This window comes from Ambystoma mexicanum, chromosome 6q, assembly GCF_040938575.1.
Source record: "Ambystoma mexicanum isolate Mex_15411 chromosome 6q, UKY_AmexF1_1, whole genome shotgun sequence".
NCBI lineage: Eukaryota > Metazoa > Chordata > Amphibia > Caudata > Ambystomatidae > Ambystoma > Ambystoma mexicanum.
Genome location: NC_090937.1, coordinates 1,604,059,343 through 1,604,087,225, shown reverse-complemented (window position 1 = coordinate 1,604,087,225; position 27,883 = coordinate 1,604,059,343).

The window sequence follows — 27,883 nt, the reverse complement described above, 5'->3', positions numbered from 1 at the left end:
ATGAAGCCCAGAGCGGGGCTGATACAGGGTGACCTACACAGCATGAGATGAAGCCCAGAGTAGGGCTGATGCAGAGTGGCCTACAGAGCATGAGATGAAGCCCCGAGCAGGGCTGATACAGAGTGGCCTACAGAGCATGAGATGAAGCCCCGAGCAGGGCTGATACAGAGTGGCCTACAGAGCATGAGATGAAGCTCCTAGCCGGGCTGATAGAGAGTGGCCTACAGAGCATGAGAGGAAGCCCTGAGCTGGGCTGATACAGGGTGACCTACAGAGCATGAGATGAAGCTCTGAGCGGGGCTGATACAGGGTGACCTACAGAGCATGAGATGAAGCCCCGAGCGGGGCTAATACAGAGTGGCCTACAGACCATGAGATTAAGCCCCGAGCAGGGCCTATACAGAGTTGCCTACAGAGCATGATATGAAGCTCCGAGCGGGGCGATACAGGGTGGCCTACAGAGCATGAGATGAAGCTCCGAGCCGGGCTAATACAGAGTGGCCTACAGAGCATGAGATGAAGCTCCGAGCCGGGCTGATAGAGAGTGGCCTACAGACCATGAGATGAAGCCCCGAGCAGGGCCTATACAGAGTTGCCTACAGAGCATGATATGAAGCTCCGAGCGGGGCGATACAGTGTGGCCTACAGACCATGAGATGAAGCCCCGAGCAGGGCTGATGCAGAGTGGCCTACAGAGCATGAGATGAAGCCCCGAGCAGGGCTGATACAGAGTGGCCTACAGACCATGAGATGGAGCTCCGAGCCGGGCTGATAGAGAGTGGCCTACAGACCATGAGATGAAGCCCCAAGCAGGGCCTATACAGAGTTGCCTACAGAGCATGATATGAAGCTCCGAGCGGGGCGATGCAGGGTGGCCTACAGAGCATGAGATGAAGCTCAGAGTTGGGCTGATACAGGGTGGCCATCCATCTTATGATTAAATTGAAATATGACACCCACCCCAACCTCTTTAAATCTGAATCACCTTTCTCAATTGAGATTTCCAAGTGCAAGAAGATGTCACATGGATGTGACGATAGTCAAATGACTGCACAAACTCTAGGGAGGTACACCACTCAACATTATTTTATATATAAGTGGGCAGCCACATCCCCCAACTGCCATATTATGTAAAGGTTGGGTTAGAGGGTATCAGGTAATAAAATCATGGCAAAAATGTCGCCGGTAAAAATAAATAGTGGCACAAATGCAGTGGTTTGACCGGGTAAAGGTGTACCCCATTATACCATTTAAGGGAAGTGGGAGTTGCGGGGGTGTCCCCCGCTCCCCTTAAATGGTATAATGGGTCCGGGGGTGTCCACGCATCCTTTACCTGATTATGGCGGCAAAACCACTGCATTTATGCCAAAATATTTTGTATTCACAGCCATTTTTGCCGCGATTTTAAGACATGGAACCGGTTAGGGAGCATACAAAGAAGGAAGTGTGGATCTACCAACATGGGAGGGAGGGTAATTGTCAGCAATGGAAGTAACCAGGGGAGGAAACAGAGGGGATCAGATCACCCACTCTCAGGTAAGGTGGGAGTGGATGATGTATGATCTGATATGATAGGTTATTTATAACACGCTTAATACCCAGAGGTTTCTAAGTGCGGGCCCGGGGATCGCACCTGTGTTGCTCCATGTCGTCTTGCTTCCAAGGCGAGCACGTTGCCCCTGAGCTATCCTCCCGAGACCTATGGACCGAGTTGTTAGGGAGGAGCCATACCTTGAAGGGGAGGGTCTTGCGCTGCTCCATGAACTGTAGAAGCGAGAGGGTGAGACGATTGTTAATGGTGAGGAGGTCCCAGAGTCTTAGGGCAGACAAAAAAGGCCTGTCTTCTGTTGTTTTCCTTCCTGCACTGGCAGAGTTCAAGTCTGCACATGTCTATTTCGAATTCAGATGTGCCAATAAGAATAAACAAGAAAAGCCGAGACTTCTCTAACTATACCCCCAGGATCTGGAACAATATTGCACCAGTCTTCAGGCGCTTATCACACTTATGCAACTCCATTCAACACAGTCACCTTCTTCTCGAAAGCTGGTTACCGGTTCTACTCCTGTCTCTCCCCCTAACTATTTTCTCATCCAGACCCCATATAAATAGTCCACTCCCACGACCAAGCTTTATACTACCTTGAAACACTGATGATTATTAGGACTTTACCATGTACAGTGCTCTCTTCGTGGGTATTTAGAAGGTGCCCCAACCAGGCAACCACGTTTATGCAACATTTCAGGTTGTGTGAAATATTTCAGTGATTCTGGAAAATATTTCAGGTTTTCAACCAATGGGTCGCGGGGATCCAATACGCACAGGCTGTTCAAGATGAATATCACACTTAACAAGAGTTTAGCAATAAAAACTGATAGGCAGCCTAGCAAGCATCCCTTTTAATGACTGTGCACTATCTGGATGTATTTGCCTGTGGTTATGAACTATGACAGGTGAGATAGGCAAGCATTCACCACTTTACAACTAAAAACATGGAGCAGCGACTGTGACACAAAAATTGCTTTTCTGTGCAAAAATCAAAAACACTTGCCACGTATTGAAACCAATGCACTGGAAAATAGTGGTTTGCCTGAAATCAAACCTCTTTGGTAAGGAATGGCATTTCAGGTTAGGAACTGTCAGGTTGCCTACATCGTTGTGTGGGCGGACCCCTGTTGGGTCCCCAGGGCATGACGTCCCGGACGTGACGTCAGGGGAAGGGAGAGGGACGAGGGGGGTTTTCGGCAGTTCCGCCGACGCAGTTAATAAAGCAGGTTGAACACAAGACCCGGCTCCTGCGTGTTATTCCGGCGCGCGCCGGATCAGCTGCCTGGGCCCGCTTCAGAGCGAAGCGGGGACCCAACACTTGCGACGAGCGGGCACGGACCCCGCAGGCGCCGTGCCGAGGTCTGCGGCCGAACAGTTTAGCACGTGGGCGCACCTCGGGCACGGTTGCCAACCCTGCAAGGTCCCGCCTCCCGCGTGACAGAGGCCTCACATTCAGCCGGTTCACTCTCAGCAACAACGGGTGCGCCGCGTGAGCGCGGCCCCGTCTCCCGTGTGACATTACTCGCAAGCCGGGACACAGGCGCTCCGGCGCCGCAGGACACTCGTTACGAGCGGCCCCGCCCCCGAGGTCAAGCGCGCCGTGTGAGCGCGGCCCCAGCCCCGCGTGACACAGCAGACACCCGCTCAGAGACGCCCACGGGACACGGGCGCTCTGGACCCGCGGAGGCACCCGCCACAAGCGGCCCCGCCCCTCCACACGCGGGTGTTCAAAAGAAGACGCGTTGGTGTATCCAGCACCCAGCAGGAATACAGGTCAAAGGCCACACCACGAGGAAGTAACAAAGTAGGTGCACACACGGCATCTCACACAGCACAAAGGTCATTGCCACAACACCCTTACTACGGCGCAGTCATGTCGGACACTCCGACCACCCCGGCGTCCTCCTCAGGAGGAGCAGGACAGGCATCTGGAAGCGCCGACACAGCGCAGGACAACATCCTGCATGCACACCAGGAAGGAGCAGCCCAAGTCATGCATATGCCCAACCCATTTGAAATCAGAGACACCTCCAACCTGGGGCCCAGATGGAACATATGGTTACGAGACTTCAAGTTCTACACAGGGGCCATAGGATTGACGGACGACACGAGGCTGAAAAATACACTGTTCATGGCAGTGGGACCAGCGGTAAGAGACATCGCGGGGGAGTTCCTGGACGTAGACACCGTCACATATGGGGAACTACATGCCAAACTGTCCGAATACTTCGCACCGCATACAAACGTGGATTATGAGCGCCACATGTTCCACACAACAAGACAGGAAAAAGGGGAGTCCATAGACAGTTTTGTGATGCGACTACGCATCAAACTGAAACATTGTGAATTCCACAGGTATTCCAACGAAGAGGCGCTCAGATCTCAAGTGATAGCTGGATGCCTCTCACAGCCTTTCCGCAAACAACTGTTACAGAAACAACGGTCACTAGAAGAAATTCTGGCGCTGACCCGCATGGAAGCAGCGGTGGACTCGCAAATGGACAACCTCGGCAAGGTGTCCATACACCAACCCAGTGACAACGCGGAAGTAATCAACAAGATATACACTCATCCAAGTCAAACCAACAAACACCCCGATGCCACGTGCTTCAAATGCGGCTACGAATATCCGCACACTGGTACATGCCCGGCCATAGGGCAGAAGTGCGCCGCGTGCAGGGGAATGGACCACTACAGGGCCATGTGCAAGAACGCCCCGACCCACTCAACGCCCAAACACCGATACCAGGATAGGCGCAGGCCCACACCACAGAGCCCGCCCAGGCTGCCAGCGGACAGCGAAAGGCGGCGTACCAGGAAAGAAGAAGGAGACCGCAGAAGTCGCTACACACGCGAAGACAAACGGTCATCTGAGGACACTAGAAGATCACACAGGCGGCGTTTCGTAAGGTATGTGGAGACCCGATCCCCCACCAGCACGGATACCCTCTCGTCAGAGGAGGATCAGAGAAGGAAAGGGTACGTGTGGGCCCTACAGGACAACACGGCGGCCACCCAACACAGGCCCATTTTGACACTCCAAGTAAATGACACACCACTGAAGTTTCTCGTGGACACCGGAGCGACGGTCAATATCATCAGCGAAAGCGCATATCAGTCCTTGACCGCCCCACCAAAGATCCGAAAAGCCACAGTGGACATATACCCCTATGGATCCAGGACACCCCTGCCATGCAAAGGCGTGATCACAGCCACATGCACACACAAAGGACACTCGGCGAAGATCCCACTGTACATTCTAGACACAGAAGTCAACAGCGGGTGCATACTGAGTTTCCGGACAGCAGTTGACATGGGACTGGTACACATCTTATACCAGTTGATGGCCCACAAGTACTTCGCCAAACCGGACTCAATTGAACAATCATTCCCCAGACTCTTCACAGGTCTAGGCAAACTATGCAACCGAAAAGTGCACCTCCACATCAACCCTCAGGTCAAACCGGTAGCCCAACACTACCGAGGCATCCCGTTAAACATCCAGAGACAAGTAGAAGAGGAATTGGATAAGCTCATCAAAATGAATGTTATAGAACCCGTTTCAGGCCCGACACCATGGGTTTCACCCATCGTCCCCGTCCCGAAGAAGTCACCAGAAGGATCCATACGGCTATGCGTCGACATGCGCAGAGCCAACACAGCCATCGAGAGGGAGCGACATCAAGCGCCGAGAATCACGGACATGATTCACCTCCTCCACGGGGCGAGAATATTCTCCAAATTAGACCTCACAAAGGGCTACCACCAAATCGAAATAGCACCGGAATCCCGTTACATCACCACGTTTGTCACTCATCTCGGCCTGTTTCAATACAAAAGGCTCAGTTTTGGCATATCCTCAGCCGCTGAGATCTTTCAGGAGGAGATCCACAAGGTGATCAGGCACGTTCTCAACTGTCTGAACTATTCGGACGACGTCCTGGTATACGGCAAGTCACAGGAAGAACATGACCTGGCACTGCACAGAGTATGTCAGGCGCTAGACGACGCAGGGCTCACCCTAAACAAAGCCAAGTGCGAATTCTCCAAAGGATCGCTGAGGTTTCTCAGATAAAGGCATGAGGCCAGACCCAGAGAAAGTGGAAGCCCTCAACTCAGCCACGCCCCCCGTCAACACTACAGACCTCAGATAGTTTCTGGGACTGGCCAGCTACTGCTCCAGGTACCTGAAAGACTATGCCATTGTCAGCAATCCCCTACGACTTCTCACCAGGAAGGACACGCCGTTCACGTGGTCAAAGGAGTGCCAAGCAGCATTCGAAGCAATACGAAGGGCCATCACACAGGCAGAGGACATGGCATATTTTGACGCCAGCCGTGATACCGAGCTGATAGTGGACGCCAGCCCTGTGGGACTGGGCGCCATATTGACACAAAAAGACCCCAAGGAGCCACGGTCCACGCACGTGGTAGCATACGCCAGTAGGAGCCTGACGACCACAGAACAGGCATACTCTTAGGCGGAAAAAGAAAGCCTCGCGGTTGTCTGGGCCTGCGAATATTTTCATCTATTCCTGTTTGGCAAGGAGTTCACTATCATCACGGACCACCAGGCACTTCTCACCATATACGGCAGTCCGAAGGCCAGGATGCCACCAAGAATTGCCAGATGGGGACTCCGCTTGCAGGACTACAGATTTACCATACAACACTGACCAGGAAAAGAGGAAAACCCTGCGGACTATCTTTCCCGACATCCCATGCCCACGACGGCGTCCCAACCGTCTATAGCGGACGCGTACATAAATTACATCATACACCACCTACAACCACTTCCGGTAGGGTGGCTGGAGCAGTCCGTCCAATCAGAAGCAGACCCTGCACTGCGAATTGCCCGGCACTGCCTTCAGGTAGACAAGACGGTCCTCATGAAACAGCAGGCCAGAGGTGAAGTGGAAACCACGAAAGAAGACATCAAGTGGCTAGATCAAGTCCGTGACGAGTTGACCGTGGTGGAGGATAACGTCATACTAAAAGGCTGCAAGGTCATCGTCCCGAGAACCCTCCGGGAAAGGATAATACACCTAGCCCATGAAGGACACAGGGGCGTAGTCGCCACAAAGCGCCTCCTTCGCCAGAAAGTCTGGTTCCCCCAACTTGATCGCCTGGTGGAAAACATAGTGGGCAACTGCCACGTCTGTGCACAAGTGGCACCCCCGCCACACCCAAACCCCCTACAATCCTCACCGCTGCCTAACAAAGTGTGGGAAGAGGTGGCAATAGACTTATTCGGACTACTGAACAATGGGACACACGTGGTTGTACTCATGGACGAGCACTCAAGATACCCGGACGCCCAGATAGTAGAGAGCAGCGCCACGACATGTGTCATCCCAGTTATCGACAGGATGCTCTCTGCCTATGGCATCCCCAAGACCATAAAGTCCGACAACGGTCCCACTTTCATCAGTCAAGACTTTCAGCAATTCGCAAAATACATGGGGTTTCAACATCGACGCATAACCCCCCGGTGGCCACAGGCCAACGGCATGGTCGAGAGATTCATGGCCAACATAAAGAGGACCCTACAAATAGCCCATGTGCAAAACAAGCCATTCGAACAGGCCCTTAATCAACTTCTACGAGAATACAGGCACACCCCCCACAGCACAACGGGTGTATGCCCGGCAGACCTGATGTTCCGAAGACCGATCACCACGTGACTACCCGAGGACCCGAGACCACAAAATCCAACACCGCTGGAACAAGAAGCGCAAGCAAACGACACCGCGAACAAAGCAAAAACAAAGGAGATCACGGACAGGAAAAGGAGGGCTCGGGAGAACACAATGCAACCAGGAGACGAAGTATGGCTAAGACAACCCAAGAACAGGAAAGAGGAAGCCACCTTCGCACCCACACCGCTGGTCGTGACACATAAGAAGGGTTCTATGGTCACCGCACAAAGAGGTGACCACTCAACAATAACCCGGAACAGCTCGCACTTCAAACGAGTCAGACTGGCTCCAGCAGGCCAATGGACCTGGGACCGAGACAGCGATGAGGACAGACCACGCAAAGAAGCATATCAGGGAGACGGAGAAGAGTCAGAAGGCGAAGCGCCCTGCTCCCCACCCGCCAGGGAGGAACCGACCCCGAGCAAGACAACACGACCGCAGAGGAGTCGCATGAAACCAATGCGACTCATCGAGGAGATGGGGTAAGAAAGGAGCCCTTCAACTAACGTGTTAAAAAGGGGGGAGATGTCAGGTTGCCCACATCGTTGTGTGGGCGGACCCCTGTTGGGTCCCCAGGACATGACGTCCCGGATGTGACGTCAGGGGAAGGGGAGGGACGAGGGGGGTTTTCGGCAGTTCCGCCGACGCAGTTAATAAAGCAGGTTGAACACAAGACCCGGCTCCTGCGTGTTATTCCGGCGCGCGCCGGATCAGCTGCCTGGGCCCGCTTCAGAGCGAAGCGGGGACCCAACAGGAACCAGCTTGGTTCTATGTCATTTTTTCGATTTTTGTAGATCGCCTAACAAAAAGACTGATTTCTTTCGCCCGATTTTAGGCGGCCTACACAAACCGAAAAAAAAGACGCCCGCTCTCACCCTCCAACCCACCCTCTCTTGTCCCATTTGCTACAAACCAGGGGTTTCACCTGACCAAACACCCCCTCCCTCAGCTCCGGCCGCCTCACTCCCCTCCCAAGACCGCCCCCCCCCCTCCATTACACACACAAAACACACACACACATGAACTTACCCGTTCTCCCGCGTGGCAGCTTCCGAGTCCTGGGCCTGACGTACCTGTGTGCGTTGCAAGGGCTGACAGCTCGATTTAGAAAGACTGCTATATGCGGTCACAGGGTGGTCTTTCTAAATCGTTGTTTTATCGTTTGTTAAAAAAAAGGTCTTTTGACCTAATACCATCAGATCTTTTGTTTAAAAAATAAGGCACTGGCCCATCAGGGGGGCGCAGGCAAGATGGACGTCTGAGTCGACAGCTCCAGTCCCTGTCCCACAAGATTGTGAGCTGATGGGGTACGACGAGGCCCGGGACAAACATCAATGAGGTCCCAAGGAAGATTGGTGGAAGCGGTGCACTCGGACCAAAGGGGATTTATTTATTTTGTCATTTATATAGCGCAGAAAGCCCAGAGGCATCTAGGTACTTTTAGCTTAAGAATATGGTTACAGTAAGTGCTGGCAGCATTAGGTTACAGTAGTTACAGACCAGGTAAACAATATGCCTGGGTGGTGCAGATTATACATACATGGAGAACTTGCCTCTTATTGCGGGGAGCTACGTCATAGGTACATATATGGGACATGATAGGTTGAACAGATACATACATCATAGGTACATATATGGGACATGATAGGTTGAACAGATACATACATGGAAAACTTGCCTCTTGTTATGGGGAGCTACATCATAGGTACATATATGGGACATGATAGGTTGAACAGATACATACATGAAAACTCACCTCTTGTTACAGGGAGCTACATCATAGGTACATATATGGGACATGATAGGTTGAACAGATACATACATGGAAAACTCGCCTCTTGTTGCGGGGGGCTACGTCCTAGGTACATATATGGGACATGATAGGTTGAACAGATACATACATGGAAAACTCACCTCTTGTTATGGGGAGCTACGTCCTAGGTGCATATATGGGACATGATAGGTTGAATAGAAACATACATGGAAAACTCGCCTCATGTTGCGGGGAGCTTCGTCATAAGTACATATATGGGACATGATGGGTTGAATAGATATATACATGGAAAACTCAGTCGCCTCCTGTTGCGGAGAGCTACGTCATAGTTACATATAAGGGACCTGATAGGTTAAATAGATACATACATGGAAAACTCACTCGCTTCCTGTTGTGGGGAGCTAAGTCATAGGTACATATATAGGACACGCCGACCCAGGGATAGGCCTTCCCCCTGGTGTGAATGTGTAGTTGTACTGCGTTCCCCTTTCTCCCTCCGCTCCACATCTTTCTCCCTCCCCCTATGGCCACCTCAGTTCCCTTCGTGGGTCTATTTCCCTCCTGTGTCTCTGTCTCTCCACCCCTCTTTCTCCCTCCCCCTCCCTTCCTGTGTTGCTTTCCTTCTAGTTCAAATATGAGTGTGAAAGGATATCCCCATATATAAAATGAGTCACCTTAGAGTGCTCGTATTCGATCACCCTCATACTTCTAACTTTCTCCAGGATGTCGACCATGTCCCGGTAGTAATGTAGTCTGGCGAACACCGTCCAAGGTCCCTTGGCACCTCCTCCTGCCCCGTGGACCCGGTCTATTGCACTTGTTTGCCTTCTTTGGCCCCTAGGACCATTCCCATTATTTCTTGTATTTTTCTTTCAAGTCTGGCAACTAATAGAGGGAGGCTTTGGGACCAGCTGAGGGACATGAGGGCAAGGCTCACGCGACCAGGAGAAGATAGAGGGGCCTTACTGGACACAATGAGGGACAAGAGCTGCACTCGCTCCTGATTGGGGAAGTGGTAAAAAATCTGAGATACACCAACAAAGGTTCTAGGAAGGGGCGACAAGGTGGGGACTCTGTTAGAAAACCGAATCAAGGAAAGTAGGGGAGACAGAAGGTTCCAATGATTAAGGGACGAGAATCGGGCGACACTCAGAATGGAGGACCACATCCTAGACCGCTTAGCAGACTTCTACGGAGCATGTTATTCCCAACAGACCGGACCTCAGGGAAAGGAGATTGGGGAATACCTGCGCAGGTTCTCAATTCCCCACCTCACCACAGAGGGGATATCAATGCTGGAATTAGAAATAACATGGGAAGAGGTCAAGCGGGCGATAGGCCAGTTGAAAACAGGAAAAGCACCAGGGAGGATGGCTACACAGCAAGCTTCTATAAGCAGTTCCAGGACACCATCGCAGGGTCCATAGCAAAGGTCCTTAACTCAATCAGGGGGACAGAAGATATGCCCCCAACATTCTAGGAGGCATTGATAATGGCAATCCCCAAGCATGGCAAGGACAAGTTGGACTGCGCCTCATACAGACCCATCTCATTGCTCAACGTGGACTCGAAGATCTTTACGAGGATCTTAGCGTTCCGCCTGAAGTTCACCTCCCCGGCCCAAGACCCAGACCAGACAGGGTTTATCCAAAACAGACAAGGATAAGACAATCTGAGAAAGCACCTACATTTCCTATACGACCCAGAAACACTGAGGGAAGGGGCCCTGATTCTCTCGCTCGACGCCGCAAAGGCCTTTAACAAGGTGAACTGTCTATTTCTGGAAGGGGTGCTGGAAAAGATAGGAATGGGAGAACGATGGATGGGTTGGATCAGGGCCCTCTATCACACTCCCCGGGCTAAAGTAATAGTTAGCGGGAATGTATCCAGGACTATTGGGCTGTGTAGGGGAACAAGACAGGATGACCTCTGTCCCGACTGCTATACGCACTGGTGATGAAGCCCTGGGTGATAAGCCTTCGACAGTCAGGAAACTGTCCACATAGGGGGAAAAGAATATAAAGCGAGTTTCTTTGCAGATGACGCGCAGCTCTACCTCATTAATCCACGGAGGTCAGTACAGGTTCTCCCACAGGGGCTACAGGAATATGGGGAACTATCAGGGTTCAAGGTTAATCTCTCTGAATTGGTGGCATTCCTGATGGGAAACTTGGAGACGGCAGACATAAACTGGGTGGGCAAATCGGGATTTCAGCAGAAAGGCTACCGCTACGTGGTGATAGAAGTAACTGGAGAGCCTGAAAACCTATTCGAGAGGAACCACCCCCCCATGGGAAAAGATAAAGGGAGTCCTGCAGCGATGGGACAGAATAGGCCTGTCATGGATGGCGCGGGTTAACTGCATTAAGATGACGGTTCTCCCCAAGTTGTTGTTCTTACTCCAAATTCTCCTCACTATGGTGCTGACACACTTCCTGACCACAATCCAGAAAGCCCTCCTGTGCTTCCTCTGGGTGGGAGCGATGCCAAGGGTGGAATACAAGGTGCTTGGGCTGACAAAAGAAGAGGGGAGTTGGAGGGATTCCCAGATCTGGGAGCATAATATAAGGTGGGAAAGTTGCGGGTCATTGTAGACCATCTAGACCCCGGTGAAGCAGTGGGTCCACATGGACAATACGGTTCTAAGCCAGGTAACATTAGGAGAATGGATGTGGGTCCCTGTTAAGATGGATTTCTGAACTCTGTCCTGGAGGGGCAGAGGTTCAGAAGGCCAGCCTAGTTTCTTGGAACAGGGTAACCTCTGGACAAGCCAGACCAATCAGGGTAACGATGGCGGCGGTCAAGACTAGGTCTCAAGAGGGGTGAGGGTGACTGAAAGCCCGCAATGAGCACACAAAGCAAGGACGCTTACAAATTACTCCAGAAAGGTGTTATATTAAAAATATAGACACATTTATTACAAGGCCTTTGTAACATCGACCATAGTAAAGAATCACGGTAAAACTCCAATAAACCAACACATCACAAGAGTGGAGCCTTGTGCTCAAAACTACCTGCACACGCTTGTGCCAACGGGCAAAGCAGAGTCTCTTCAGGGAGATCAGGCAGTTCAGAGAGGGGAACAAAACAATGATGAACAGTTCCCCGCTACTTAAGCGCGGCCTCCAGTTGTGGGCAGAAGCAGGGCGCGAGTGCGGAAAAGGGTTGCTGTTTACAACAGCGGTGGAGAGCCACAGGCTCCTGCGGGAGGGCGACCGGTTAGGGTATTGACTACTCACCGGTCCCCGATGCAGGCAGACCCAGGCTTCTCCGGTTCCGTTTCGGTACTGGCAGGTTCAGATGCGATCAGCAGGATGTCTCGACGCTGTGTAGATTCCGCGACAGCAGGAGTCAGGGTCAAGGGTGTCCCAATTGCAGCGAACACGCACAGGTTTGTTACCACAGCAGGGCAACTCGGCAACCGCATGTATTCCGGTCCCAAAGCACACGTCTCACTTCAGACCTGGGAATGCCAAGTGTACGAATCGTGTGAGAGTGCCGAGGACACGGGATTAGCAGTACGCCAGACGGCGGTGACAGATCAAGGTTCCTGTGTAGGCTGGTCAGTCCATTGGATGGCCCAGGGACTCTTCCGAAGGCTTACGTACAGGATTTGGTGAAGATGCCGAGAATAGTTGTTCCCACTATTCTAAAGGGTCGAAGCGCCAGTACAGGGCTTCTCGTTCGATCAGAGGGAGAGGGGTCTCACAGGACGACAGCAGTGCAGGGTGCCAAACCTTCAGCGGGTCACCAGCGATTCCTCGACTCCGCTTCTTAGTTGCAGGATACTTGACTCCTTATCCTTTGTTCATGAGAACTAAGGAGATCGACATGGTAGTGGTGTTTCCAGCCTCCTCTTATCCAGAGTTCCCTTCGCGCCAAAACGTAGAGGACCCAATGGGAGATCTGCTCACAAAACACTCACACCATACGTGGACCTATCACGGACCACGGTGGTCCCAGGCATTCAAGACACTCTAGACTCTTTGGCACCCAGGATGTGTATTGGGAACAGACATCCCAGCCCACATCCTGGAGACACACACAACGCATGCAGAAGCCCGCGAAAGCGTTGTGTTTCGTGGGAAAGTGCCTGACCAAATAAGGACTGCCCCGGGTCGGCTCGACCTGGGGGAAGGTGAAGGGGCAAGACGGTCAACGGACAGGACAAAGAACCTCGTGGCATTGCCATTTTGGAGGCCAGGCCACCCATTTGGGCCAAACGCGGGAAGCGCGGTTAACATGGCAAAAAGGGGTTCAAAACACAACGAAACGATAGCTGCCACCAGTCCCGTCCGTGACACACTTGCACATTTCATGATAAGTCTAGCGAGAGTTTCTAGGGCCATTGGAATGACTAGAGACCCAAGAGCGCGGTAATGTAAGTTACGGTGCACTCTTGTTTCATGTTGCTCAAAAGCTGCAACATGAGGAAAGGACTAAGGGAAATGAAGTCTCCCGGTACTGACTGTCTTAAGGGCATGTCAGTTTCCCCGTAAGAATGGAGCGAAAGCCCAGAGGAGTGCGGCGGAAGGCTGCGCTTCTCCGGCAAAGTCTAGATCAGGGTGTAAAACAACAGCAAAACGTTTGGGGGTTGCCATATGGAAGGAAAATTACCTACAATCATGAAATCTTTCCTAACAGTCCCACAAAGCGAGATACCTAGACGAGTTTTAACAAACCCAGTCCTAGAGGTGTTCTAGACAATCTGGTGCGTAGGAAGTGCCACCCGTTGGCTGTCAACCTGCACCTCCCCCCTCAGCTGCATCTGGACACGGCCGATACAGAACCACATCTCAGACCCTCTCTGGATCCAGCAGTGGTACGAAGCAATCCTCTCCAGGGCAGGGCAATTATGGGGAGAGGGTGAATTCATGTCACTAGCCAGACTGAAGGGGTGGTTGGATATGAAGAGACTCTTGGATACGAATAGCCGGGGTGGTTGGATACGAATAGCCCTTCAAGTACCTCCAATTAAAGGGTGTTCTGATGAAACCCACTTGGGGAGTCAACCTATCACAAGATCTGACCCCCTTTGAAAAGGTGCTACTGCAGGAGACCAATACCAAGGGAAGGATATCCTGCATGGATTGACACCAAATTTACAAAAGCATGCTTTAGGGACAAAGCCGCCGCTCCTGCCGCAAATCTGGTGAAAATCCATCCAACTGTTTGGGCTGTAGGCGTGAGCCAAAAATGTTTTCCATTGCATCCATGAGGAAAACCACACATTTTGGGACGCCCTCCTCCCTCAGACGAAACAAACCTCACCAAGCTTTGCAGAATCAATCCCATGGGGCCATATACTTTTTTTTGCAAAGTTTGGTTAGGATTCATCCAGGGGGCGGGTAGTGCAAGGTTTTAAGCCACCCAAAAAGTGCTCATTATATTAGTGGACCAACTTAACCATTACTACAGGGCCTCTACCGCAGGCCCTGTAATACATATGGACAGCGATAACCACCCTATAGTTATGGTGAGTCGGACTCCCATAGGAACCCCGAAAAAATCCATTGTTAATAACTTTTGATTTGTGTGATGGGTTAGGATGACATTTTGAAGACTGCAAAGTTTTGTAAAGATTCGCTAAAAAATAAAAGAGTTATTAAGAAGACAACAAAATCTTTTTTCCAAAGTTGCGGCCTACTTCCCATTCATTTTCCCATAGACAAACAAGGTTAATTTTAGCCGGACCACACAGCACAAACCGCTGGACGGATTTTGACCAAGCCCAAACCAACTTGGGCACAAAGCGTTTAAAAGAGGCCTTTTTGAGGTTTTTGGGTTACTCAGTGCAGTAGTGTTTTTTAGAAATTAAGCGGTCGTCGTCTTTTTTTTTCCCTAAACGCGCGAGATAGCCGCGGATATAGTGGAAAATGAAAAGCAAGGAAAAAATCATTTACATGTCAAAAGAATTGCAAATGTCATTACTTTAGAGCTGGGGTAGGGGTGGCTAGAGGTCATGAAAGTAAAATTTGGGAGTTGGAGGGTGGTCAAGGGCCTGAGTTCGCGACACAACATTTTTCTGGAACCTCTGCTATAACAGAAACAGCGTGTGTGGTGGGGAAAGGGAGAGGGCAGGGGAGTTGAGGACGCCATTTGGGGGATGGGGGAGCTGACACATATGATGGGGGCCATTGGTGAGGCTCTGGGGGTACAAAGGCATTTTTCCAGTCATTTTTTCTGCTATTCATGGCTATAATAAACGACAAATAACCGTGACCACCTGTATTTCATGTATAAAATAACTCCAGATAGCCGAGGTTATCTGTAGAACAGTACCTGCGGCTACAGAGAAAAAATAAAAACCAAATAAAGATATATTGACAGTTCAATTGACGTTGGGGTTGAGAAATAACCATGACAAACCCTGCTTAGCTACGAAGCAAAGTAGTGGATGACACCCTTAGGCCATGTTGCCAAACAAATAAGCACAAGTTAAAATACCATTTGGAGCAACGAGGCCTGAGGGGAGAGACACCTTCCTCGCTTTGAAGCTAAACAGGGTCGGTCCTGGTTAATGCATGGATGGGAGACAGTCCACAGTCCCGTATGCCGTGTGCTTTCTAAGTTTTATATATCTCATAACACACTAAGAAAACACACGGCATCCGCATGTCAGTCCTTGTAAGTTTTGCACTTAGAAACCATTCTTTTGCCTTTTGTTGAATTGCGTTCTGGTATTTGTATTTTCCCAAGTCAAGATGGGGGTGGGAATAATGCCACAATTGCACACTTTTTGCCTAACATTGTTCAACCGTATGCTACACTTGCAATACCTATAACTGCATACTTGATGTTGATTTTTACCTAACAGTAACTGCATGCCTCATTTAACCAGTCCTGTATTTGCACCTATTTTGACACTTATGCCTGTCTGATGTAGCCCTCCACACCATGAGTTGACGCTTTACCAGTCCTGTGCTCACACCTATTTTGACTCTCATGTCTGTCTGCATGGCTGATATAGCCCTCCGTACCATGAGGCGTGGCTTTGCCAGTCCTGTACTCATACCTATTTGGTCTCATATGCCTTTCCCATGTAGCCCCCTGCACCATGAGGTGTGGCTTTGCCAGTCCTGTACTCACACCTATTATGACTCTTATGCCTGTCTGCATGCCTGATGTAGCCCCCATACCATAAGGTGTGGCTTTGCCAGTCCTGTACCCACACCTATTTTGACTCGTATGCCTGTCTGATGTAGCCCCCCATACCATGAGGTGTAGCATTGGCAGTCCTGTACTCACACCTATATTGTTCTGTAACCATACACATAATCATGCACTTCACTAATGTACCATGCACTTTCTGTAACTAGCACCTAGATGCCTCTGGGCTTTGTGCACTGAAATAGGTGCAAAAACAAATAAATAAAGATTTATATATTTGAGTGACAGTATGTGTACTTCTCAAGTTATCTTTATAAAGCAGGGCATTGTTGAAAACTAGACATGTGGGGGGGAGGGGAAATGAGGGGGCAAGTAAGTCATAAGTATTGCGCATGATGTGGCAAAAGAGTTTGCAATCCTGGTGCAGTTATTTGCCCCTGATTGTGGCTGACTTTCAGAGCACAAGTAAAGGACACATGCGGGTGGACAGCATAACTTTTTTTTCAGAGGGCAGAAGCAACCCCTTTTTAAAATGTTTAGGTTGGCAAGGTTGCTCAAGTATTTGGCTACCAGGATTTTACTCAGGTTGTCCTGTTCCCAGTGCAGAAGCTTACTGTCATGCGCCTCGTGGGCTGGCGCTTGTGGAACAGATGGCGTACCCGCGGCCATTGAAGATTCCACTACGTTCCCATTCCATTCTGATTAGCGGTCTAATGGATTTCAACCTGGCCGCCGCTGGGAGATTCATCTCCCCCCCTCCCGGCGGTCGGCGCGTTGCAACCCACTACAGTGGTAGTTTTTGTTGGGTTTACACATGAGTGTTTTTCTGCTTTCTGTCCTCTCTGCACGGCGTAACTTTTCTCTCTGTTCCCTCTGATGCATCTCACTGCGGTTCTTCTCCTGCCGCTCTCCCACGTCCTTTTGCGGCTCCTCTCGTTTCCTTTCTCTCTCTCTTTGGCGTCTCTGCTCTCCTGTCCCCCTTTTGGCTTGCTTGCTCGGCTCTGCACATTCCTTCCGCGTGTGCCGGTTCTCTTCTCGCTGCTCTCACTGCTTCTCTTTGGTCTCCCTCTCCGGTATTCCCGTACGCTTACCTTATCGCTTTATCTTTTGCCTCTGTGTTCCACAGGAGCCCGGTTCTTCCCTTGGTCTCCCCTCTGACTTACCTTTACTGGATACCTTCATTCCAGCCTTTTACATTCCGGAACCCATATTCCACCAGACCGAAACTGCTGGTAGCCTGTCTGATACTTACCATCATCTCATTCACCTGCTGATATTGGAAGCAGGATACACGGAGTGCATAGATCCGGATTAGGGTTTTTTGTGCCTTCCAGCTTTTTCCCCTCACCTGGGACGTCCCGGGTGTTAGCCAGGTGGCTGCTACATCTCTAAACGGTCACAGTGGCTTACTCAAGTGGCAGGCCATAACTGCATTAAAAAAAGGAAGTCTTTGGAAGAAGTAGAAGGTGCCGCTAGAAGTCACCAGCTCAGGTGAGGAGGAGGGGGATCTTGGGGAATCCAGGGAAGAGGACTACCCAAGTGACATTTACCCAAAAGACCACAATCACTTGTTTCATATAGGGATTTTGTTTTCCAGGGAATATTTCACAACAGATTGCTGGGTTTAAAAGTTGAGCACCTTTAATACTTTGCCAGCATATGAACATTTCCTCTGTCAGGTAACTTTTCTGGTGTTCATTACTTTTTAAAATCCTAATGCTATTTTGTCTTGTGCACTTTCTTCTAAGGGGTAGGTCAACTGATTTTTACTATGGGGAAAAATACCTAGGGATATCAGCCGGTTATTTTTTCGATTTTCTGTGCTGCTTGAATGTGGTTAGTTGCAGTCATGCGATGTATCACAATAGTCGCCAAGAGACTGACCATAAAACAAGGGGTTTGTAGCACGCTGCTTAACCAAAGTGTGTGGCCCATGGCAAATGGTATAATCTCACTGTGCATTGCCTACAAATATTGTGAGTTCTCCAAGCCTGCAATCATAACATAACAATACCACTGTCAAAACAGGTCAAAATCAGTTTGTGATTGATGAACGTCTTTGTGCGATGGGTTGCATTTTAAAATCTAGAGTGGGGTGCTCACTAGTGGTCTGGTAGTGTTTTAAAATCTTATCCCTAAACTTATAAGATCTGTGAATAGGGGTACCAAATATGTTAAATCTGAGCAAATCTCATTAACAAAGACATCTTTCAAATTATCTCAGGACAAACACCCTCTTACTTCCAAAGGTACAAGGTAAAGGGATCTAAAGAAAACACCTTCAAACCAATGTCTTCCTCTACAGCAACTAATTCTACCAGTCCATCCTTTAATAATTGTAAGGGTAGTAAATCTACCCTTAAAACTAACTCAGATGTTACAAAAACTAACTTTGTTGAAGGGAACTGCATGTCCCATAATCCTAAAAGTACTAGGACGTGGAAGAGGGCTAAAAAGGCACACAGTTGTAGCAGTCCGGCAATTATGCCTACTAGCCATTGCAGTAGTCAAGCAATTGAGCCTAACAGACCACACCTGAAGGAACCTGTGAGGCATAAAAGGCTCCCGCAGGTGGAGGCAAAGGGGAAGAGTGGAAGGAGCTGGAACTGTGACTGGAATGAGAGATGCAGCAGTAGCAAAAGGAAGAAGGCATAAGGCTGGCAAGCCAAGCAGAAGTGAGAGAATAGGAGGGAAGCCGGAACATGGAAACACACAGCTTTCATCTGCGTGTTCTGAGAGAGTTCTGTTCCCCCAAATCTGAAGTGCAGAGGCTACGCAGCGGAAGGCGTGCAGGAGAGCTTTCTTTCCCCATGTGAGCCTGAATGCCGTGGTTGCCGAGCAGCAGACGTGCAAGAGACCAAGGCAAGAAGGAGTAGTCAAGCCATGGGTCTCAACGAGTGGCTGGACAGAAGACATCTATACAAAAGAAGGGGGTGGGTCCCAAGCAAGCCAAAAGCAGCAGAAGTTGTTCGAGAAGGCGTGGAAGCAGAGCGGCCCACAGAGCAAGTGTCAGAGAAACTGGTGAGAGATGAACAGTGTTCTAACACCATGCGCAAGCATTGCCGGCAACAGTATCCAGTTCACTTTTCACTTGCGTAAGAATTAAATAAGAATTAAAGCAAGCACAAGTTGTTCATTGACACTGAAATACTGGAACAATAGAAAGGTAGCACTGGCATATTACGTGAAAAGCATTTTACTCACGTGAGAAGCTATCCGATAGAAAACTATTCAGGATATGGCACACTGCTTACACCATTACTGAGTACTAACCCCGACAATACAAGTGTTACAATCTCAAACTTATAAAACTACTTCAAAGTATGGCCGCGTGTGCCTAATTGTGACTCTCCAAGAAGGACTGAACTCTATCCTTCACTTCACTTTCACACAGGAATACAATTTCATACCAATCTTCAACACTTCAAAACTATGTCAGGAAATGGTTGCGTGTGCCTAATTAGGATTACTAAAGAAAGACTGAATCCTATTCTTCATCTTAACACGGCATACCTTTCATTTAGAAGATGTTAAAGTGCAGAACTGTTGAAGAAGAGAATAAGGATTTCCTAAGCCAAGAGTCTCCCCATATGAACAGTGAAACCAAACTTTCTCAGAGCTCACAAACAATCTACTTGTACTGTGAAGTTAATAACAGTTAATTAGCCTATGCTACAAGTGTGCAAGAATTCCCTGAAGCTAAGAGAGTGTCACCAAAGCTTCTTGGTAATTACTTGGGCTAATAATTGGCAGAAAGGTTAAAGTGAAGCTGGGGAAGGGAAACTGGCTGTGTATAAAAACCATTTTAAAGTTAAATCAACCTGTAGTGCCAGAGATTATGGAAGAAAAAGAAAAGTGAGTCTTAAAGGCAAACCCAGGTTGTTGTTGTGGCATACAGACAGAAAAGGAAAAGAGGCTGCCCCTATTGAAGAGATGTGTTCAAAAGCAGTGTGCCTTGCCTACTTGAAGTTGTTGAATTACTTTGAAGTGTATCTTGTCAAAGCCTCTCGAGGAATACAAAACACTGAAGTTGTAGTCTTAGTTATAAGTACTGGAGCAGTGGTGGTATGTCTGGTTGTCAGTGAATTCAACACTGTAGTAGCCCAAATCAAGTGGATTACTGTGAGACAAGAGTGAATGTTCTCATAGGAAATCCAGTACAAAGAATGTTGTTGAAGTGGAAGCAGCAACACTGGGAAGTCATCCTGACAAATTTATCATTGTGAATTCTAAAGTTGTAGCCAAGAGAATACTAAGAACAGTGCATTCCTAATAATTGTGAATATTGCATTTCTTTTTGGACTGTGACAAGTCATCTTGAGGAAGTGACACGTCATTGTGGTTGGGATTACCACTGGTACTATTTGGTGGAATTTGTAAGTTAATGTTTCACCAAGAAGAAGAGACTTGCTATCATTGGAACTTTGGTTAACAATCTTTACTTTGACTTTGAAACATCAAGAACTAAATTGAAAAATGTTCTTTCTGGTTGAACAATAGCAGAGTGGCCTGAATCCTGGAGACGGGAATTACCAAGGACATTAAAAGGCCATTGCAAACTGTGAATGTTGTTCATATCATGTTATATTGCCATATTTTTTTAAGGTTTTTGTTGTTTAGTGTGAGGGCCAGATATCCTGTGTTAGAGTATGTTCCCGTATCTTTGGTTAGGCAGGGAATTCATCAGCGGAGTAGGGATAGTGAAGCATTTTTGAATATATGTTCTTTAATAAAATTGCATATATTGACTAAATCTCAAACAGTTGCCCGCCTAGCATTACTGACCCCTAACAGGCCCCTAATATCTCTGTTGCATACTTTGTCCCGCACTATCTTTAAATGGACTATATGAGGGACATCCCTAGTTCCAGGCAGTTTTTACTCCACTCCTCTTCCTCACTCACTGGTGGACGTTGGCACGCATGATAGTGAGTGTTTCTCTCCCATAGTTGTTTTTTAGCAGCCTGGTTGAATGCTATTGAACTTACACTGCATTTATGCTTATTTGTAGACAGAGACCATTTCAGTAGTTCTTCGCAGCCCTTGTTATTCCCTGCAACATTGATTTTCTTGGCAACAGCCTAGGAAAAATGGCAGACATCAAATTTAATACTGAATTGCGTGCACCTCTCTCACATGACTTTGGTAATGCTCATATGTGTGTGTGTGGCTACTAGTGTGATTTGTAATCCTCTGTGTTGAAGAGGTTCAATGGATTTTACAAAACCACACTTTCCCATGGCAACATAGGATGTGCATTCAGGCACCTCCACAAACACTGAGTTAACCATTTTTTGAATGTCCAAGAACAGGAAATAAGCACAGTACTTTGAGAGTGTGACAGTTTTGCAAGGGGAGGAAGGATAGCTCAGGAGCGATGTGTCTGTCTTGAAAGCAAGACTACACAGCACAACACAGGTTCAAATCCCGATCCCTCGCTTAGAAACCACTTGCTGGTAATAAGTGCTTATAAATTAACAATAAAATTAATAAAAACAGCATTGTCAAGAGCTACTTGCTCTCGGTACGAGGCATCATCATTATCAGGGAATAAATATATTTACAAAAAGTAGACCTTTTACCGAATGCTGTGCCACTAAATAACAGCAAAAGAATTAAGTTCCAGCTGGATGTTTCCCAAGAATTGGCTGTGCGGACATGAAAGCTGCAGTGTTCATCCTCGCAACGTCCTCTAATGTTCCGGTTGGTTCCAATCACTCTTCTTTTGAAATGTACCCATGGTTTGCATAAACAGTCACCCCAGGGAGATCTGTTGCATTGCAACATCTTTCAAATGTTGAGCAGGCAGCAGTCAAATGCTATATATTTGGGTTCCCTCAAAAGCCACTTGTCTACCAATGTGGAGGTATCCTCAGCTTCAAAGGTGATGTTTACAACCTCTCACTTCCCATTCTGTAGTCATAGTCCTTGTCCTTATTAATAATGAATATGAATTTGGCTCGGTGGTTTCCAGCTGTAACACATTGGGTGCCTGTGATTTAATAGGCGAAATAGGGAAGAGCAGCCCTAAATATTGCAGTCCTTCAGAGGCTGTGATTGGGTGACTGGATCTGCCAGAAATGTGAATGGCTCTTTTATTGAGGGTGCCCGTTGAGAGAAGGGGTGTCACGGTATTGGTTTTATGGCGGTATGATAACCTTCTTGCCAAATGACGGTAGATCATGGTTATCGCGGTATAGCAGGTGGAGTTAACTAATCTTAACAAATATTTTCTTAAAGGTCCTACATTGTCAGCATTTTGAAACTTGTCTTTGCACATTTTTAGCTGATCCTCCAGGAATCTAAGGCGGCTGCAGATTTGGTCTTTCATGGCGCTGACTCATTGATTGCCTTGAAAGAAAGAGTGGAAGTGTTAAAATGCACATTTTGAGCAATGAGCTTGCTGCTCAGTCACAGGTCATCGCTTTGAAAATTGGCCTCGACCTGCATTATTTTGGAACCACATGGCATGGGCATCACGACCCCTCGCTGCGATCAGTCATAAAAGTTTGTTTTGATAACGCTTTATCCCATTAAAGGGAAAAACGTCACTCATGTGAGGTCTGAAATCCCATGTCATAGTGTTTCTTTTGTGAAAATATCATAGCCAACACACACTCCCTGAAAGGTTGCATATTGATCAAATCATTATAGCTTGTTTACCATCTGCCTAGTGTATTCTAAAGGTCTGATGTTTGGAGTCACCACTGACCATGTAATCCTAAAGGGACAGCGTTCAGTGGGCGCTGTTGATTTCTTTCTTGATTCTTGCAATACATGCTCATTTACCTTCTTAAAGATAGTGGCACAAAAACCTTTTGAAAATGACAAAGTTAAAATACATATCGGTACAAATATGGCCTAGACCACCACATCACCACAGCCCCATCATTACCATTTTCCCCAGGTCTGAGCGCATTATGACCCTTGTCATGTGAGTTGACACGGAGGAATGCTTTCATGGGTGGTGTCGCAAATCAAGGATGAACCTGAGAAATCTCACCCCCATTCCTCTGGATACTTTCAATTGAATGTAGAATTTGTCCTGCCTGCTTTAGTCCAGTATCATATGCAGAAGGCAGGGGAAGGATCAAGCGAAGCAACAACTCTAGTGCCAAAGTGTACATCTACACGGAGGACAGTGGTGGGGCAGTTTATATACTAGCAGAAAGCACTGATGGGCCCAGTGGTCATACAGTCTACAGAGCTAAGGTTCTTTGTGGACATGCATCAGAAGGGCATCCAGTTCATTCCCCCCTTTGAATTCTGGGATGTGTGGTTCCCCATCTTTCAAATTGGTGGGAAAACTACAAATCGGCTGATCTTTAACCCGACTCTACTGATCACAGAGAAAGAGCGGTCACAGCATCAAAGCTGCATTTACTAATGTGGCCTCACTTTCCCTATGCTCTTGTCTGCCAAACGCCACATCCCACAGTGCAAGATCCAGAATGTGCAGAGCTTGCTTACTGCAGCATTTCCAAATCAGATTGAAAAGCTCTCTTAATAGCTGCAGGCCTTAAAACGGTATACTGGTATAAACAACATGATGGTTATTATAGTTCAATTAAGCTGTTTGCGGTATCTATAACAGTATACCGTTATACCGTTACACCCCTAGTTGAGAGGGACATTATGTGGTCTAGAAATGATCCCTCATTACTTACCATGGCTCAACAGTGACATATATTCCAAATTCTGGCCACTGCAAGGATGCATCCTTAGTCTGTACGTTGGATCAATAATTGCAAATCTCAATCAACAGTTCACCCCAAGTCACTGTAGTTTGACTTGCGGCATTGCTGGTTTGTGTCGTGTCTCAATCTTCCTATGTTTCTTTTGCCTAGGTCTCTATTCGAATAGAATAAAATAATGTTTCAATTGTCTGTGCTAAATACAAACCTTCTCTCTACTTTATACTAACCTGTTGTTTTGTATTTTGAAAAACTGTGGATAATGCATTTAGCTGTAGCTTGTGAGTCATTCAGGAATGACCCCTTTTGATGAATTTTGCCGCATTATGCATCTCTGAAGAAAGATGGATGCTCCACATGCAGTAATAAGTGTCTCTTAATTCCACCAAGATGGCATAGGTATGGCCGTCTACTTCGGAATCTGGAAAGCTACAGTTAAGTAACTATTGCTGTATCATTGACAAGTCTTTTGGGACAATGTGCAGTACTATGCCAGATGTCCTTGCATGACTGAAGTTGAGACATCCAAAAATGTTACAGGAAGGCAACCTATTGGGCAAAGGGAGTTCTGAAAACATTGTTTTTAAAGAACATTCAAGTTTCATGGGAGTAAATGATTGACAATAAAATCAATTTGGATGTGGAAGCATAAAATGAAAATAATCCCCTTGTTGCACAGCAAACGCAAACATTAAACTGTGAAAATATAACAAGATTACAGATTTGGAGAACCTTTAAGGTAAAGGAAAACATGCTATTAGAAACATGTATACTTTTCTTACTTTACATATGAACAATGGGTGGTGTCCACTTGATGTGAGGTTAAAGGTCTCCGGTGGACAACCGGAAGGGTGACCTATGTTTATTTCCATGGACAGTCTTAAAAGTGCTAGCTTCAGACACTGCATCCGTGATGGCCATTTGGCCAATGGCATATGTTCCTTGATTTCTTTTTGGTTGTACATTATGTATGGAAGTAGGGCCTTTCATGTGTTCTTTGGGATCATTGATCCTCACCCATTGCCAGTTGTTGACTGAAGTGAGCCTTGCCTTAGATTTAGGGGATGGTGTCAACATGATGTGAGGAGAAATGTCTCCTGCGACCGGCACGGCGCTGCCACATGTTGATTCCCAGGAATAGCATTCTAACTGATACCTCTAGACACTGTGTCGGTGGTGGCCATTGGCCAACAGCATATATGCACCTTGTTTCCTTTGTGTTGTGCTTATGTTTGGAAGTGGAGCATTTCATGCATCCTGCAGGATCATTGATCAACCTTCATCATCAGATGTTGGCTAAAGTGCCTTGCCTTTGGATTGCGGGAGTCTGACATGAGAAGAGAAATACCGCTAGCGGACAGCAGGACGGGTGACAATGTTTATCCCCAGAGAAACCGTTCATAGTGCAAGCTCTACGTTTGTTTGTTTGTTTGTTTGTTTTATTATTTGTATTGGGCGCCAGACCCGTGGGTATCAGGGCGCAGAGCATAAGATAACTTAGAGCTTAGTTACACAAGGAGGTAATACAGTACAATATCAGGCAATGCATGCGGTTACAAACAGTATACGCGAAAACATAAGTAGAGCACACAAGATACGTTAGGACAGAAGGTACAGTTGTACATACATTAAGCTCAAATATCGAGCAACAAGGGCGTCAATGCGGAGAGGTATAATTATAGTAGTCTTAAGCTAGGCCGCAGAACAATATGCCATATATATTCTCTGTATGCAGGTGGTATTTGGTAGCATATTGATTGAATGATGCTGTCAATTGATCTTGTTACCTTAATACAGAACGGCTAGTGCTCAAGCCCTATGTAGAGTATAATAGAGGAGCTGGTGTTAAAAAAAAAGTCAGATAAGAATATGAGATTATGTCTGGGGAGGGTGTGCATGCCTGCTCACCGAAGTTCAAAGCATAGTCATTTTTATATGATTGTACATGTACATTTTTGATGAAGAAAGACATTATAGTATTTCTGATGCTTTGCTATTCACTATGGATAATGTTGTGAATTTTTGACAAAGAAAAAGATAGCCATGTATAGGAGCAACTTTAAACTAAGTACATGCACTGGTCCACAGGACAGCTTTCACATGGATGTATATTAGTCACACTAAAGAAAACCTCCTTACTTTTTCTTTACAAAAGCAGTTTGATCGACACAGCAGGTAGTTGTAAAAGGACCTATAAAATATGACTACCCTGAAATGTAATAATTCATGAAAAGGCATTTATGTTCATGCCGCCCATACAAAGCATAACCTGGAATGAACACCACCTTTCAACCTGTCCCCACTTTTGAATTATATCATATCTGAACATCATTATCTTTTAATCACCTTTTAAGTGGTATGAATTGTGTGTGATTGTGATCTCTTTCAAAAAATGGACCTCATTACAAGTTTGACGGTGCAGTGAAAACATGGCGTTAAAGATATGAATGTCAACTATAGGAAATAACAAGCAATTCATATGCTGTTAGATCATTTGTATTGAATCATATATTAAAAATAAAAAAGCTTTGAAAAATAGAAAAACAACCATTTTCATTTGTTGTTGATTTTGCTGTATATCAACAATTCCAGTATATTCGCCTAAATCACTGGTCAATTCCTCCACCATAACTCGTACAACTCTTGCAGGTATTACTGTATGGTCTCGGATCCTCAATCTTCTGTCAATCCACCATGTACAGTCTCTGTAGGCCCCAGGCCTGTTCCATCTATGGGCGTGATAGTGATTGTTGATTGTTGAGCGAGATTATTGAGTGTAAGGACAAGGAAATCTAATTGTTATGTTTCATTTTTTATCTTTTAAAAAGTATGCTCTGCAAGAACAGGCCAAAAGTAAATGTCCTGATTTATAACATTTGCAACAGAAAATAGATAGAAAAGTAGAAACATGAATTTAAACTCTGAGGACAGTGCAAAAAAGAATACTTTGACCATAACAAATGTTATTTCAATGTTATTTGTTAAAAAACACATTTGGCACTTACTATGAAAAAAATAAGTAGCATAAGTAGCATACACACAATGATTGGCAGACACGAAGAAAAAAGGATAAACCTTACACATCAGTTAGCAGTGGGCGAGATGTGGCAGGTATTGGTTGAACAGCCAGGAGAGAGGATAGACCCCTGGGGAAAACCACAGGTAGAGAGTGAGATAGAGGAAAGGAAGGACCCAAGTTGGACCTCAGAGGGTTGATCAGAGAGGAATGAGGTTAGCCAGGCCAGGGCCTAATCGGTGATACCCAGGTCATCACGGAGATTATTGAGCACGATGGCATGGTTCACTGTGTCAAAGGCAGAAGAGAGATTGCATAAGATGAGGACAGAGGGGAGATTAGAATCAGGGTTAGAGAGCAGGTCTCACGGATGTTCAGGAGAGCAGTTTCCCTGCTTCTGGCTGCTCTGAAGCCAGACTGATGGTCATGGAGACAACCAAAAGATTCAGTGTGAAGATTAAGCTGGGGATGGCCAGCTTTTCCAGGAGTTTGCCCAGGAAAGGAGTGATAGAGATCGGGCAATAGTTAGCCGGGCAGGAGAGGTCAGCTGCAGGTTTCTTGAGAAGAGGGTGCAGAAGAGAATGCTTCAGGGGGGAAGGTAACGCTCCAGTCACGAAGGAGTGGTTGCAGAAGCCAGCCAGGGCAGGAGCGAGGATGTCAATGTGGTCCTGGATGGTTTTGGAAGAACAGGGAAGAACCTTGTCAGGGGAGAACAGAGGAAAGGAATAGAAAGAGGGAGGAGACGTGGCCACAGGGGTGCCGGAGGTAGAGGAGAAAGTAGAGGGAGGAGGAGGAGAGCACGAGAGGGTGGACAGGTTGCCCTGGGTTTTAGAGACGAAATGTTACGCCAGGGCCGTGCAGAGGGCCTGTGAGGGGAGAGGTAGAGACTGCTGCAGGATTGGCACTGCAGATAAGAGTTCAGCCATGAGGTTAGATGACGCAGAGATGCAGGCTTGGGTGTGGGCTCTCTTCTTAGTGCAGACAAAGAGTCGGCATTGCCTTTGGCACAGGCGGTAGGCCAGTTTTTCAGAGGATGCGCCGGAA